This window comes from Anastrepha ludens, chromosome 4 (genome assembly GCF_028408465.1).
Source record: "Anastrepha ludens isolate Willacy chromosome 4, idAnaLude1.1, whole genome shotgun sequence".
NCBI lineage: Eukaryota > Metazoa > Arthropoda > Insecta > Diptera > Tephritidae > Anastrepha > Anastrepha ludens.
Window position 1 is genome coordinate 88,102,193 of NC_071500.1, and position 15,943 is coordinate 88,118,135.

The 15,943-nt window shown below is 35.3% G+C and overlaps 1 protein-coding gene across 2 annotated transcripts in view; it reads left to right on the top strand.

Annotated features, from left to right (window-relative positions):
• Positions 1-5,022: 5,022 nt before the first annotated feature.
• The window catches only part of LOC128860125 (uncharacterized), a 54,072-nt gene continuing 43,151 nt past the window's right edge, over positions 5,023-15,943 (top strand). Inside the window, exon 1 of one of the 2 annotated variants that reach the window (XM_054097393.1) lies at positions 5,023-5,228. The gene's annotated coding sequence lies outside the window, so the exon portion shown is untranslated. The remainder of the gene's footprint in view (positions 5,229-15,943) is intronic. The other variant, XM_054097398.1, reaches the window with a different exon arrangement.

Genomic DNA, 15,943 nt, shown 5'->3' on the forward strand with positions numbered 1-15,943 from the left:
CTTGAAACCTGCTCCTTGTTATATTATAATATTATATTAATGTTTCTTGAAAAAAAATCTTGGAGGAAGTCTGTTTTTGTGACGCAACTGCGCATTTCCAATTAGGAAAAGGCCAAAGTTTATTCAAGTCACTGTTTATGCCACTATTGAAAACCCTTCTTTATTTTCTTCTTGCTTAAAGCAGTTCCAGCTGAGTTCCTTGAAGAAAAATAATACCAAGTGAAGACAAGTCCTTTCCCCGAAGTCAAGTCCTTTCCCTTTCTACGCAAGACAAATCTTCCCCTTCTTCCGTCAACACCAGCAGATAAGAACTACGTTGCGCATATGAATTCACTGTAAACTGTATACCCAAGAAAATCCATCAAATTATGGTTAAAAAGTTGAAAGTTTTGATAAGATTTTTAAAAAGTTTGTACAAAGCTTGAAGCTTGGCGTTACATGGTTTTTTTGTACAAGGTGGCGCAAAATAAATCAATCTATTGGAAGATTCATAAATTTTGCAAATAACGTCTTACAGCTGCATTATACCATCAGACAAGTAATGGAGCCCACAAAGGTCAAAATAAAGATTTCTGTCACTCAAAATCAGTTATCTTTTATTTAGTATAAAAAATAAAAAAAAGAAATTATGATTAATTGTACGCCACTTTGCAGTATGAATTAATATATATATTTATAAAAAAGTAGTGGTGTGTTTATAATTTTGCAACGGTGTGCACATCACAAGAAATCGCCAAAGAAAATTAGAGTTTCATCTTCATTAGATCGTAATCAACTTCGTTTCCACATGAACCGGTTTATTCCGTCTATTGGCACAGAATGCCGGTTAAGTATGGAAGATGATGATACGTGACTTGGCAGTCCTAAATTGGTCGTAATTTAGGGTGTCCCAAATTTACTTGGCCAGGATAAAAATGATTTTCTAGGTCGCCTTGTACTTACCTCCTACGATACTCAATATTTCCCCTGCTCTAATATCGGTTCTCTCATGCTGTTACAGTAGTACGAACAACCGTTATATGAACATACATAGTTGCATGAATCAAAATACTGAAAGGCTAAATATTATCCAGCCTATGCATTGAAGATGCGTGTATGTATGTATGTAAGTATGCCTGTTTGTCGAATTGGCTGCGGGCCAAAAGCTAAAACGAGAGATAAGCAATAATAAGAACGGCATTGAAATAGTTATTGAAGTGGGTGAAGTATGCCTTAATATCCACCTTACATATTTGTTAAGTCCACTTACTATACGAGTATAAGTATAGATTCTCCACAACCCAATTATAGGGGCCGTCAAGTTCAGGTTTAATTTTTAGCAGTGTTTCGTTTTGACAGATGTCACAGTTCGATGGCTGCTCTTTTGACAGAAGTTAAGTAGAAATCTATGATTTACTAAAACGAGTTCGATTTCGCTCAATAATTGGATAAAAATAATAAAAATCGCCTACGAAAATAGTAAATCTTTGAAAATAACATTGCTTGATTTGTGAATAATTAATTTTTTTATTTTTTCAGAATGCGGAATAAAAAAACTAAGCGAAAAATGTTTGTCGACTAGCTCTTTCTTGCTCCTTCTATGTCAATGAACCTTTAATAAAGTCTGATTCAAAACATGCACTTTATTTAAATTTAAAAAAGATACTCGATCGCTAAAGAACCTGTACTATTTGACCAACAATGATTGACACCATCCAACTGAGCCAATTTGTCATACTTGGCATGCTTTCATTTTGAACATTATTTTTTTTTATTTCTGTCTTGAGTAGCAGAAGGGCTGCTGACAGCTGTGAAGTTTATTTGTGTGAAATTATTTTTCTTTTACGAGCGGCTTAATTTGTCGACTACTCATTACACGGCTGAAATGTATTTATATTTAATGTTGCATTTGACATTTTCACGGCGTAAAATTTCACGAATGAATGCTATTCATTGCTAATGTCATAAATTTTGACAGAAATTCAAAATTTAAGTTTACGTACAGAAAACTTGTAGAGATTTGCAGCTGCTTAATTAATAATGATCAGCCGAGAAGAGAGAAACTCCAATATAAAAAATCCACTTTAACATAAATAAATATGAATGTATGTCCTCATATCTCTTAAAGGTCGCCTGGCCGGTATCACAATTGGCGCTATTGCTGTGCTACCTTTAGTGCATTAGGTACTCTGTAATAATTGATGTGAGGGTATTGACAGGTAGCTGACCGTCTGAATGATCCCTCTCCATGTTAATTGCATTAAAATACACGCTTCGTACTTTTGAAGCAGGTGGAGTAATACTCAAAATATACTCCACTACATACATACATGAAATAGTTAGGATGCACGCAAACAAACAGTCTTCGCTCTTCTTACTGTGAGTAAGCGCATGAGCGAGAAATTTAACATTCTTAACATACATAAGCTGAATTTTGTTGATGTTTTTATCGACTCTCAAATAGAGGAGCTGAGCTGTACATGAACAGACATACATGCATACACATTATACACATTGCGAAATATTTAACAGGCAGGAACAAATTTTGCGGTCTTTAAAAATTTTTGATTTTAATTGTTTTATTACAATTTCATTCACAAAAATACAAGTAAATATTAAGTTAAGTATTAATTATTCTACATTGGTTTTATTTACACAAACAAAATGAACATGAAAATGAAGTGCGGAATTTGTATAAAAGTATTCCCTTTTCGCTTATCAATATCTTATCTTAATGCAGAGTTTATTAATGAACAAATGTAAGTAGACTGATTTTTTGTAGAATGTGCATAAAAGTAATAAAAAAAATGTCTGTTACAATTTTATTCTGTTACTATTTTCTTTGACGTAAATAGGTTGATTCTAAACTTCTTATCCGAAAATATTATTTTTCCTTGACGAATGCGTTGTGCCCTTCCCCTATATTAGTTTCTTGCATAGAGTCTAGTGATTTCTTCAGCAATAAGATTTATCTACCGTTTGGTTTTATCTCTATACATTGATTTCTTCTTTTACTTCTTCTCTCAATTGCGTTCCATTCTGCCCTATTAAAAATATATTTTTGTAGTTTTTTCTATCCAAATTTATTACATTAAAAATTATAACCAAAGAAATATAATACTGACTTCAAATTTATTAATTTAAATTAATGTTATAAGTTGAATGTTGCCTGATTGCTTTTATAATTATTCTGAACCAATAGCAGTCGAATAACATGTTGAAAAGTTAGTGGAATCAATTGTGGAACTCAAAAAAACAAGTACCAACCGCAGTTGAATACATAAATGTAAAAATTAAAATTCGCATTGTGCCGGAATTTAATTTTTAAGAGAAAATTTGTCGCCTTCATAAATATTTCGCTTCCATGAATATTCTTGTACAGAGACTAACTTGCTCGGCATTAGGGACAACAGTTCTGTACTTTTACAGTTCATGAATTTTGCAGCGATTGCTCTTAAACTAACATAACTACCCTAGTTGACAGCCAAAAAAAGAACCAGATAATGCAGTTTCTATGTAGATATAGTTGCTAAGTCTGAAGGGCACATAATTTTTCCTTTAGTCGTTTGGTCTTTGAGATATTGTCAAATAACAGTTGCGAATTAAAGAAAAGGGGTAGATCATAACAATTCCAAATATCTGGAGAATTTCAATCTGTTAACCCACCAAAGCAAGTGATAACATTAAAGTAACAAATTAGGGATAATTAAAATTGCCTATGCCTATTTTTTGTTTTTTATTAATTTTGCTATATTTATAAAGTTAAAAAAAAATGTTTTTTTTTTTAATTTAATTAAAAATGTTTTTTAATAACAACATTTCTGCTTTATTTAGAAATGTATAAGCAAACGATTCTCCAAATTTTTTACGCATTTCTTACACCGAAATATCTGGTAAAGAATTTACTAAATTAAGTCGAAAAAATCATTTAATATTTTTATACCTTAATAACAACTAGCATCAAACCATTATCTTTTGCCTACCTGCCCATCTGTCTACGTAAATGAATTATTTGCAGCCAGAGTCGAACTTCGGAAAATTATCAAGTCCATTATTGCTCTGTTATGCTACTCATTTTTGTACATATTTCACGCAATGTTCATTGTTGAAAAGCTTCGCTTAAATTTGTTTAGCCCTTAGCTTCTGTTGCAATTCATCCCTTTCAACGAGACACTTCTCCATAGGTGGCGCCGTTTCAAAATAATTCTATACGACAGATCAAGACTCCATCTTTCGCTGCAGACAATTGTAAGTAATGTAGTCAATTTTTTTTAATGTTTTTTCTTACCTAGGTTACGTTACCGGCCGAAATATTCAAACATTTCTGCAATAAGAAGTTTCATAGGCGAATTTGATCGATATCGAAACAAAGCGTCACACATTGAAAGGCAAAACTTATGTATTAAAACCAGAAGCTTACGCAAACTTTGAACAAGGAAAGCGAATATCCTAACGATAAGGTATTAATTTAAGACAACTATCGTGATTATATTACGCAGAATTATTCTAATTGTATTACTGTATGTATATATGTATGTATAATCTAAATCTTATAGCCTAAGCTACCTATCATAAAACATTTTTAAAATAAAAAATTATAACTTTTTTCTATATTATTTATTACAGGTTGTAGGTATGCTTATAAACATATATTTTTTAGATAATATTAAAAACAATATATTCTAAGTAGATTATTCATTTCTATTTGAAGTAGATTAATGCACCATAATTTTTTATTATAAATATTCATCCTTCCATTGTATCTACATATACACATACATATATTATAATATATGCTCAAGCTATCCTAGGCATATGCAATGTTTTTTTATTTCACGACACTCGACACAAACAAAAGTTCGTCTTGGGGTGACCACAACAACAAATATTCATCAAGTGTTCATTCGTGTCCTATAGCCGCTCTTTTCAATAAGCATTCAATGCAAATTATTCTCCCATACTTTAATGTCGTAGTTGGTTAAACTTTTTAGGGGTAGTTTTTCCAATGAATCGACCATTTGCTTGCGCAGGATATGGGGATATTAACCCAACTACTGTTATATGCAGAAAGGTACTCTCCATGACAATCGCCGATTTCTTTTGATTTGCTGATTTCAGTTGTGCTTGAAGCTACGTGGAGTAAAGTTCATTGACGTTATAGCGGCAACGGAGAAGACGACAGCTGAGACGTATACTGTTTGTCAATACGGGGAACACACCTATACATATGTTTACATGTATATTTTCAAGTATGTGCAGTGTTGGGGGTTTCTTTACTCTTTATATTAATTTTTGTTTGTTTGTGCAAAAGCCTTAAGTTTGGCTTATTGTTGTTGGAGTGGTTGTTTTTTTACGCTGAAACTTTTGTTGCAAGATTTTATGTGCATTTGCATAATATTTTCACATTATAACAAATAATAAAATGCCGGACAGTGTGTGTAAAAAATATATGGATTACCGAACGTGTTGGTGAAAGAGTTTTAAATTTGGTGAATTTCGAAATGAAAAGTGGTGTGAAGTTATAACCTTAAACGATTGTCTTACCGAAGCTAAAACTGTGCATAACAGAGACACAGCCGCGAAATGTATAAAAGAGTTAGTGAGCAATATCAAATCATTAATAAAATAATTGAATAAATAATCGGTAAGGCTGACGTAGAATTGCATTATTAATATAACATGCATTGATTTAAATAGAATATGAATTAGAATATGCTTAGAAAGAAATAAACTATGAAGTTTTGGATAAAAACAGGCAAAACATATGCATATACAACATTTTCATATACTTGACATTCCTTTTTTGACGCGCCAATTATATATTATATAACCCCTTTCTTTCTCGTTGGGTGGCTTGGAAAATTATTTTATACTTAGTGCACAGTCATAAGCTAAACACCTGAATAAAAATACCGAAATACTAAAGATAAATGTAATGGAATAGATTTTTTAAAACCGAAAACTTAGCAAAATATTATAACATATGAAACGGAAAGAAAAACTTGAATAAAAAGCCGAATGTAACACATTTTGCTGGAAGGTATAACCAAGAAAACTAAAAATAACCCATTTATTATGACCATAGGAACTAAAAATATTCATTTTTCAAACAATAGTTCTCATTTAATATGTATGTATATAGGGTGAACGATACGAAGTGTTACCTATTCAAAATACCATAACTTTTTTAACTCCCATCGGACGCGTCCCCAGGTTGCGGATAGGGTGTATATACAGGGCAGGAAATAAAATACCACCCGCGAACCCAAAAACAAGCAAACACCTGCTTAGAGATGTAGGGTAGTATTTCTATCACTAAGCTAGGGCAGGCGAGCTAGCAACCTACTTGTCTGAAGACTCATAGACTAACGAATCCTCAAATACATTGTTTCATTTATTTGATAAGAATGTTACACCATGCGGCGAAAATCAGGTTTTTTGTTATCCAGGAAAATTTCCAAATGTAGGGCAGTTCACATTTTTTTTCAAAATTATTTTTCCTGTACTAAAATAGTTTTGTTTATAGTTTCAGGACTTATACATATGTACTTCTATACATACTTACTCATACTTCTATTGAAACGAATAGAAAAAATGTTCATAAATAAATAAATAAAAAAAGTAATAAAGGAAACATCACACAAATGTGAAGCAGACATAACAATCAGCACTCAACAATTGCGAAAAGCACGCTAAATAAAATGCCTTTTTTACTATGTGCACTTGGACTGCCAAACAAAATTAAAATACGCACAATTTCCTCCACAACATGTACAAGGTGCCGTCACCCAATTTTTTTTTTAATAACTTTTTTACAAATGAAAAAAATATATATATACATACGTATATATATTTTGAGTGACGAAATTCTTTATTTTGATTTTTACGCACTCCATTTCTTGTCTGTTTGTCTACTTGAATAACTTTTTTACTAAATAAAAACAAAAATTATTATTTTTGATTGTTGAAAATCTTTATTTTGGCCTTTACGCTCTCCATTTACTGTATCTTTCTTTAGTGCAGCTGTTTAGTTCACAAGTGCCAAATATGATTGCCATACGACACCAAAATCTTCAAAAATCTTCCAAAAGGGTGATTAACTTTGTGCCACCTTGTATAATGCCTGTACACATGTAAATATGTATGTGTATATGTATATTAATAAAAATTCTCCACCGATGATTGACATATGAAGTCATAAATTACCTACATACCAATAAAGTGATTTTCTTCTGCCAAACATTATTCAAACGACAGCAGCACTAAACGCCAAGCTAAATAATTGCACACGAATTGCCACATTGGCATTCAAACTATTTGTGAGCACTTTATTTATTATTGCTGTTGTGTACAACTACCGGCCGAAAGTTAAAGATAAACAAGAAAACGCAACAACAAAAACAAAAACAAAGCCAAAGGAAAACAAAAACATGCAAAAGGTTTCCAATGAATCACGAGCGATCGATCAATAAATTCATGGAAATAAATAAATATATAAATATGCAACCATACGTAACTGTATATTTGCGTGCCCATTGGGAGGCAAACTTTTTTGCGCAAGTGACCTGCTTTCTTGGCAGGCAACTATGTAAACAAAGCTGCTGTCACCTTCTTAAATTGGCAACGGCACTTTCGCCGCACAAAGGATATAAAAATGTACGTATGAGCCTTTACTTTCGTTCATTGGTTGTTTGCATGCGATTATCCGTGCCCTACCCCAATCGAACGACGTTGCCCGTAAGCGGCCACAAATACACTTCGAATCTTCAAGGACTTGCAGGCGATGGTGAAACAAACGCAAATTAAATGGGCTTTACACATACAATTTTCACATTAAAAGTGCTTTCACGTAATCTTTTTTTTTTGCCCTTTTGTAAAATGTGCGATTTAAGTGAAATGCAAATGCGACGCATACCACATTTCTACTATGTTGGCTTGTCATCATGTCATGGGAATCTTTGTGTGCTTTCACAATAACTTTATTGTTCTAGTTATGGCCGATTTGGCATTTTGATGTCTTCACTGGGACTCTTCGTAAATACTGCAAAACATGGCATGCGGGTTATTATCCTGTGCATGATGTCATCTAAAATTTCATAGTTCTCTTTACTGGCTTTACTGTTGTTGGCTTTGTAGAAGTACAGTGCACTCGCGGTAACTCGAATAGCCGCTAAGTCGAACGACGTGCTAACTCGAACACATTTTTTCCCCTATTGACTTCTTTGTAACTCGAACAATAAAAAAGCGCTATAACTCGAACAAAAAAACAAATTTATTTGTACACACATTCTTTTCAAACATGTACATTTTGTACATAGATACATATGTAATAGTATATGTATATAAATTATATGTATACTAGTGTATTGTCCATATGAATATTTCGGCGTTAATATCCCGTTAGTTTTCTGGGAACAACATCTTGCATTGACCAAATTGCTTTAAATTTGTCATTTGTAGTATATCAGTGCACGTGAATAATGGATCGTAAAAGGTTGAAGTGTTTAACATTAAAAGAGAGGGCTGAAGTCCTTAACAAAATTAAACGTGGACGTAGTGTTACTTCTCTAGCGAAGGAATATGGGGTAGCCAAGTCCACCATAAGTCTTATAAAAAAGAAAGATAAGGCAATTTATGGCTTGCACTAACGCTACCGGCAACCATAAGCTTAAACTTCTCGTTATTGACAAAGCAAGAAATCCTTGTGTTTTCAAAAATTTTAACTGTGGAGTACAAAAATTCCAAATCAGCCTGGATGACTTCGGCGATTTTCAAAGACTGGTTTCATAATTCGTTCGTGCCGCAGGTAAAATCCAGATTCATTAAAACAATTTTTTTAACCAAGTTAAATGACTTTAATAATTAGGTAAGAAAAAATTTGAAAGATGGGGACTACCTGAGAAGGCTCTTCTTCTAATTGATAATGCCCCATCACATCCCAACGAAATCGAATTAAAGTCCGAGGATGGTTTAATTTTAACTATGTTTATGCCGCCGAATGTGACACCATTGATCCAGCCAATGGACCAAAATGTAATTCGTATAACGAAACTATGCTACAGAAATTTTCTACTGGCTTCCATTTTCAACAATCGATCGAAAAATCGATATCGATGACTGTTTTTTTAACATAGCACACTCAATTGATAAGTCGAACAAATTCGATAAATCGAACAGCGCCTGTTTTAATTAGTTCGAGTTATCGCGAGTGCACTGTATTACCCATACTTTGATGTATTTACATTCTTACTCACATGCGGAGGAACGCATGTATGTAAGTATAATATACATATATGTGTGAGAAGGGTTTCCCAAAGTGGGTGAAACTTATTTCTCTAGTTACTGTGGAGATCGAACCAAAAGTTTCGAATCCGATATTTTGCAATTATGATTTACACTGGCCAACAGAAATTTCGTATCTAGGTTCCACTTAGGTAGGTAGGTATGTGAAATGGTTGAAGTGCCAGTCTGGCACTCTTCAAGTAGCACCAAATCGACGTTTTGATACCATTATGAGACCTCCAACAGGCAGATATGTATCTACAGCTAGCCAGAGGCTGTCGAAGAAAAGAGCACCCAGTGATCTGAATCGTTTAGCTGCCAACCCCGGACATTTACAGAGAAAGTGCTCAACAGTTTCCTTTTATGAAAGGTCCTTACAGCTTCTGCAATGGAGCTTAAATGGCTTAAACAAAGCTAAATGAAATGAAAATTGAATGGCGAGAAGTCCAAAGGAGCATTTGAAGAAATGGAGCTCCATTTTTTTTTGCGCTTTGCTCAGAAATAATTTGTGCAATTCCCCTTTAACAATTGTCAGGCGGATGCCGATGCCCAGGTAAGAGGTCTCTGAGGCCAATTCAGTCCCCTTCCTGACAAGCTCATCGGCAATTCCATTTCCCTCTATGTTCCTATGTCATGGAGCACAGATTAGAGAAATTTTACCAGCACACCCAAGAGTTTTGATCTCCTCACAGCAGTTTACTAGTTTCGTTCTGCACCATGGCGTCGACAGAGCCTTGATTGCGGCTTGACTATCGGAGAAAATGTTAATATCTCCCTCGCTCCTGTGTTCCCTAAGCATTTTGCATGCCTGCAGGATCGCAAAGACTTCTGCCTGAAAATCACGTCTAGAATTTGGCAATTTTAAGGAAATAAATAAATTGGCTGATTTAGAGAAAACCCCTGCTCCGACTCCCGATTCCATCTTGGAACCGGCAGTGAAGACAGAGGTGCAAGCTTCGGTGCAGATTTTCGCCTCGATCCAATCTTGTCTACTTGGAAATATTGCCCTGGCACGACCCTCAAAGTCTAGTTTGCGGATAGAGAGATCGGTTCGAAGTTCGGAGAAATACGAGGTAAACTGCCCGAATATGCCTATCATGTCCCTTGAAAGATTGCCTCCAGAGGCCAACCTGCTCTATACTATACTTCACAGGTTCCACTTATCGATGTCAGATTTTAATTTTTCAAAGTAATGAAGAAAAAATAGTCATAAGGACTGCCTTTCAAAATTTCGCAAACAAAATATTATAAAATAAATAAATAAATAATTGGCGCGTACATTTCTGTTAGGTATTTGACCGAGCTCTACCTCCTTTTTGTGGTGTGCGTCTTGAGGTTTTCCACAAATGAAGGCAGTTAGAGTTTTTAGTCGCCTTCGTACGTCAGATGGTTTTTTTATGAGGAGCTCTTCCATGGCAGAAATACACTCGGAGCTCTGCCATTAATTGCCGAGGGGCGACCGCTATTAAAGAAAATTGTTCTATCATTTTGCTGCTTCATGCACGGAGATTCGAACCTTCGCGCTCCCGTATGGTAGACACGCACAACCTATTCGGCTACGGCGGCCGATTTTATACTTAAAAAAAACCTCCCAGCTTTCGCAAGAACTCGTTTAAGTTGTCAAACGAATGTATTTCCATGCAATTGTGAGCTTTTTGTATCCAAATTTTAATAAACTGTATACTGTAATACGTCTCAGTGTTTTGATAATTGCTTGCAGAAACCCCAGTAAAGTGAAAAGAGATGAGTATTATATTTGGCCGTTGTAGCCGAATGGGTGACTACGCAACTACTATTCGGAAGTACCCGGGTCCTAATCCCATTGTGGGCACACAACAATAAAATGATAGAAAAGATTTTAGATTTTCTTATACCGGTCACCCTTCGGCAAACAGTGGGTAACCTCCGAGTTTATTTTCGCCATAAAAAAGAAGACTGGCCTGACTGACCAGGTTAGCTTAGAAAAGTTAGCGAAGTGACTACCTTGAAAATACATGTTTTTATCCGGTAATCAATGTGGCTTTTGAGACACCAGCACCTTCTGGAGGCCAAACTGTCATTTTAACAAAAATACAAATATTTTGGAATCCACTAATAATTGAAATGCTCTAATGAAAATAAACTATGCTGAAATTTAAGGCTTTTTAATTCTAAATGTAAACAAAAAAAATTAAATTTCATAATTCATAACTAAAATTTCGACTTTAAAACTCAAGAAATACACATAAAATTAACTATTAAGATAGAATAAAAACACTCTAGAACCATCTAATCAACTAATTATTTATGTGAGAACTAGGAAAATAAATCTTTCTTTGAATTCCACAGAATCTTGCAGGTTGGGAGCAATGGAAAATAGAATTAACAACTTTATATGCTCTTACAACTATACAAATATGGATTCATCCCAGTAGGAAAATCCACCAGCATTGAAATGGCATTCTTCTTGAAAATTCAGAAAAATGATAAGTTTGTTACCCGCTTCGTACCTATTCTTGTAGGCCAACGTGCAGGGCTATGTTATGTTTTAGTTTAAGCGGTTAAGCCAGCCACCCTTTAAGCATTGGAAGCCAATATTCAAGCCACCATTGACGCCATATGGCCAAATTTATTGAAAAAAGTAGTCAAAAATTTCACTGATCGATTGGACCAAAAAAAGAAGCCGAAAATAAACGCTTCGGCTCGTTTTCCTAGTCACTGTACTTTATTTTAGGCTGAAATTAATGAGGTAGCTGTCTGGTTATGCAAAAATGTGACTACCTTTAGAGAAGGTTTAGATACTTTGGCTCATCGTTCTTAGAGATATAAGGTCAGCCAGATAAATGGGTTTGCATTTAAAACAAAATGATTTAACGAAAGTAGTAGACAAACTGCTATTGTGGTATCAAAATGGATTGCTACTTCTACGTACCTACTATTATCACTTTAAGTACTCAAAATCTTCAAAACCACCCAATACATACTTTCAAAATCATCATCTCCGCCCTACTGGCAACGGCGAAACATAATAAGTAAATTCATATTTCGTTTAGTATGAACTACTTTCATTATTTCTTCAGGCCAACATCTGGGTAAACAAATTTTGCCAGAGGAGTAAATACAACACAATAAAGTAGGAGAAATAATAAAATTTAGTGAGGAAGTTAATAAATAGATAGAGGGGAACAATAGATCTTTCATGTCGCACTGCTAAATCCCCTCATAACAATAATAATCGGGCATTTTTTTGCCGTTCAAATTTTCTCTACAGGGTACGCACAACTAAAAGGGCGAATATCAACATGTAGTGTACATACATGCGTATGCATATTTTGGCCATACACTTACACATGTATCCTCTAAGTTGCAGCAACAACCTGTCTGTTGCTGTATACATACATCTGTAAGTAATCAAATGAACTAGCACATGTGAGAATAATATTTCTGACGCTGGGCCTAAAGCATACATACACATACATTTTGATTACTTTTTCGAGAAGCCTATAAATAGGCGACCTAAAGAATTCACTTTATGAGCTGCTGCGTTCTATTATTAACTGGGGAGTAAGAAGCCCCAAACTAACATTGCAGCAGCCTGTGTAGCATTAAAATAAATTATAAGCAAAAGAGAAAGTAAGATGTACAGTCGGGGGGGATAGGAATAAAAATGGTGGTGAGGTAGGCACTGAAGAAAGTGTGTCAAAATTATATGCTAGGAATGATATGAATGTAGGCATATCAATTAGTGGGGCTTCGTTAAAAGCACATAAAGGGAGGACGGACGATTAGTATGGCTGGATGAATACTGAATCATCTAAATACCTAGATGATTGGTGCGTTTAATCAACACGGTGTGTGGCGTGCGACAGTCGTGTGGTGGCTGGAGTAATAAAGTAGCAGAAAATGAGACAATATAAAAGAAATATTCCTACATGCGTACGTATGTAAATGTTTCATGAGCATAAGTAGACTAACATATAACGGCTTGCGGCGTGCATGGATTGGGAACCTAACAAATTAGTGGCTCATGCAGTAACAAATTTGTGCGGAAAAAAAACTTTTTATAATGAAAATGTGAAAAGAAAATATGAAAGTTTAGAACACTTAACTTAAGAATAATAAAATAAATAACAAATAGCAACATCGGTCTTTGGATATGTTATCTTTTATAACAGTACTTTAGTCAACACTATCAAATACAAGGTTCCACAAAATTAATCATCCTAATTTGTTTTTGGGTGACTTTTTTGCTACAAAATTATTTTGAGAGATGGAAATCTTCATTTTGACCTTTACGAGCTTCATTGGGTTATGTTAGGATAAATGGCTACCCTTGCGAGGGCCCCACTTGGACAAATAATCAAAATTCGTTCATTGTGATACCATCCAGGGGGGTGGTAGACAGAAGGAAAAGAACCAAACAGGTGGGAAAAGGAAAAAGAGGCTTTGTGTTAGAGGCTGAGACCAACAATGGCTAATTACAATTGTATAACCACATTAAGCTACTGATGGATTTCACCAGATGTGTGATATTTAAACCCCCAATATCTGGAGGTATAGCAAAAAAGTAAGAGCCCAGATGCCTAAGTCTTGCTCGTCGTGAGCAGGGCAGCTGAGAAAAAGGTGCTGAGATGGCTCGACTTATCTTCCAGACAACTTCTGCAGAAATGACTTGAAGCAATCTCAAGCCCCACCACATGGGGGGAGCTGCGGCTTTATTAGCCTTAGAAGTTCCCTCGAGCGCCTCCGATCTACCTGCGGCCGAAGGATCTCGCGACTTTGCACGTTTGCGCACTAGCCTAGCGCTTGCTCAATTGACGTGAAGTCCATCTTTCCAGCAGTAGACTACAGGTTCCCCGCCTCTAGGGTCCCCTGTCTAGCTTAGCGCTCGCTTAATTGACGCGAGGTCCATCTTTCCAGGAGTATACCACAGGTTCTCAAGGGAACCCCAATCCTCTCGTTTCGTAATGAAACCGTCTCTAGGGTCCCCTGTCTAGCCCAGCGCTCGCTTAGTTGACGCGAGGTTCACATTTCCAGAAGTAGACCACAGGCTCTCTTATTTCATAATAAAACCATTTCCAGGGTGCTCTGTCTAGCCAGTTCATCAGCCCAGCAGTTTCTCTCTTTGCCGATGTGAGCGAGAACCCAAATGAGTTTAGTATCGAAGTATTCGTATGTAGTCGAGAGTAAAGTCAGGCATTTCCCGACTAGTTTCAATATCAATGGGAAAAGTACCGCTCGGACCCAGCGATGGTGTAAAATGATCCAGCACCAAGGGGATGAACTCAAAGTTTTTAAGAATACTGGAGTGCCATTAGCTTAAGTCTAGCTTATGGCCCGAACATCTCAATCTAATTGCGGCGCGTGCAGCGGCAGTTTGCCTTGCGATGTCCATGAGTACCACATTCCGTATAGCTTTAAGCGCTAAAGTAGGAGTAGTCCGAAGCGCTTCCTTGCTTGTCTGCTATTTGTTCTGTCTGTTCAGCTGTCTAGTTCACAAATGTCAAATATGATTAACGTGCGACGTCATTTGCAAAAATTATACATTTTCCGATTGGGTGACTAAATTTGCGCCACCTTGTTTAAATGTTTGTCATTTCAACAGCAAAAAAAAAAAAAAAATTCATAAATAAACAAACTGAGAATGAACTGATAATGTGTAATATATGTATGTATGTACGTATGTTTGTATGTATGTAAGTATATTTTCTGAATTTTTGTGAACACATTTGCAAATATTTATTTGTTAAAAATACTCTGCTGAGTGATAAAACTCATATTCTCTTATTGTGAAATCGTTAATTTAATCATTCAAGACAAGACAAAGACAAACATTAAAGTTAAAAAATTCGCAATTTGTTTACCATTAAGTTTATTCCACCGAATTCGAAAGTATTAAACATACAAATATGATGGGCGGCGCACCGTAGCGAAATGTGTTTGTGCATCATTTGCTCGCAGTAGGCGCTGGGCTCGATCCCTACTGCAGACATTAAACATCAAAGTGATACAAAAGCAAAGCCCGACCACTGCGCACTTTTCTATAATAAAAATGTTTCACCCAAAAACAGTCTATCGCTTGCAGGTGACTTCAAACTCTAGAGTTCTTCATTTGTATGAAAATGCTTACTTTTTTAAGAAAAAGTCACATCGCTCATGTCAACTAGTGGTACCATTGATGGTTCTTCATCAGCCATAATTATTTGCGAATTGTCCTGACCTTCTTTTACGAAACCCAATTTTTTGAAGCAGTTGAGAATCGTTAGCGTTGTTACAGTTCTCCATGCCTTATCAATCAGTAAAATAGTTGTCAGAACCGTGATATTCGTAATTAGCTGCTTGTCGAGAGATTCCAAAATGATCTTAACAATTTCTTTGCTATACAAGTCTTTAAATTATGAATGATCCCTTAGTCCAATGCTTGCCGTTTGGAAGTTGTATTTGGCGGAAAGAAGTAGAGTTCTATGTTGGACAATGTAGGAGGACTGTTGTGGACAGTGCAATTGTTTAAAAATAGTAAAATTTTTCTCTTTTGCCATTTCATGTTTCCATTAGCTGTTAAAAGCCAATTGTTAAAAAGTTCTGTTATCATCCAAGCTTTTTTGTTAGCACAGTAATCAGTAGGAAACGATTTCACTCCTTTAAAATATCGGGGTTTCATTGCTTTTCCTATTACTAAGGGCTTACATTTTTCCGACCCATT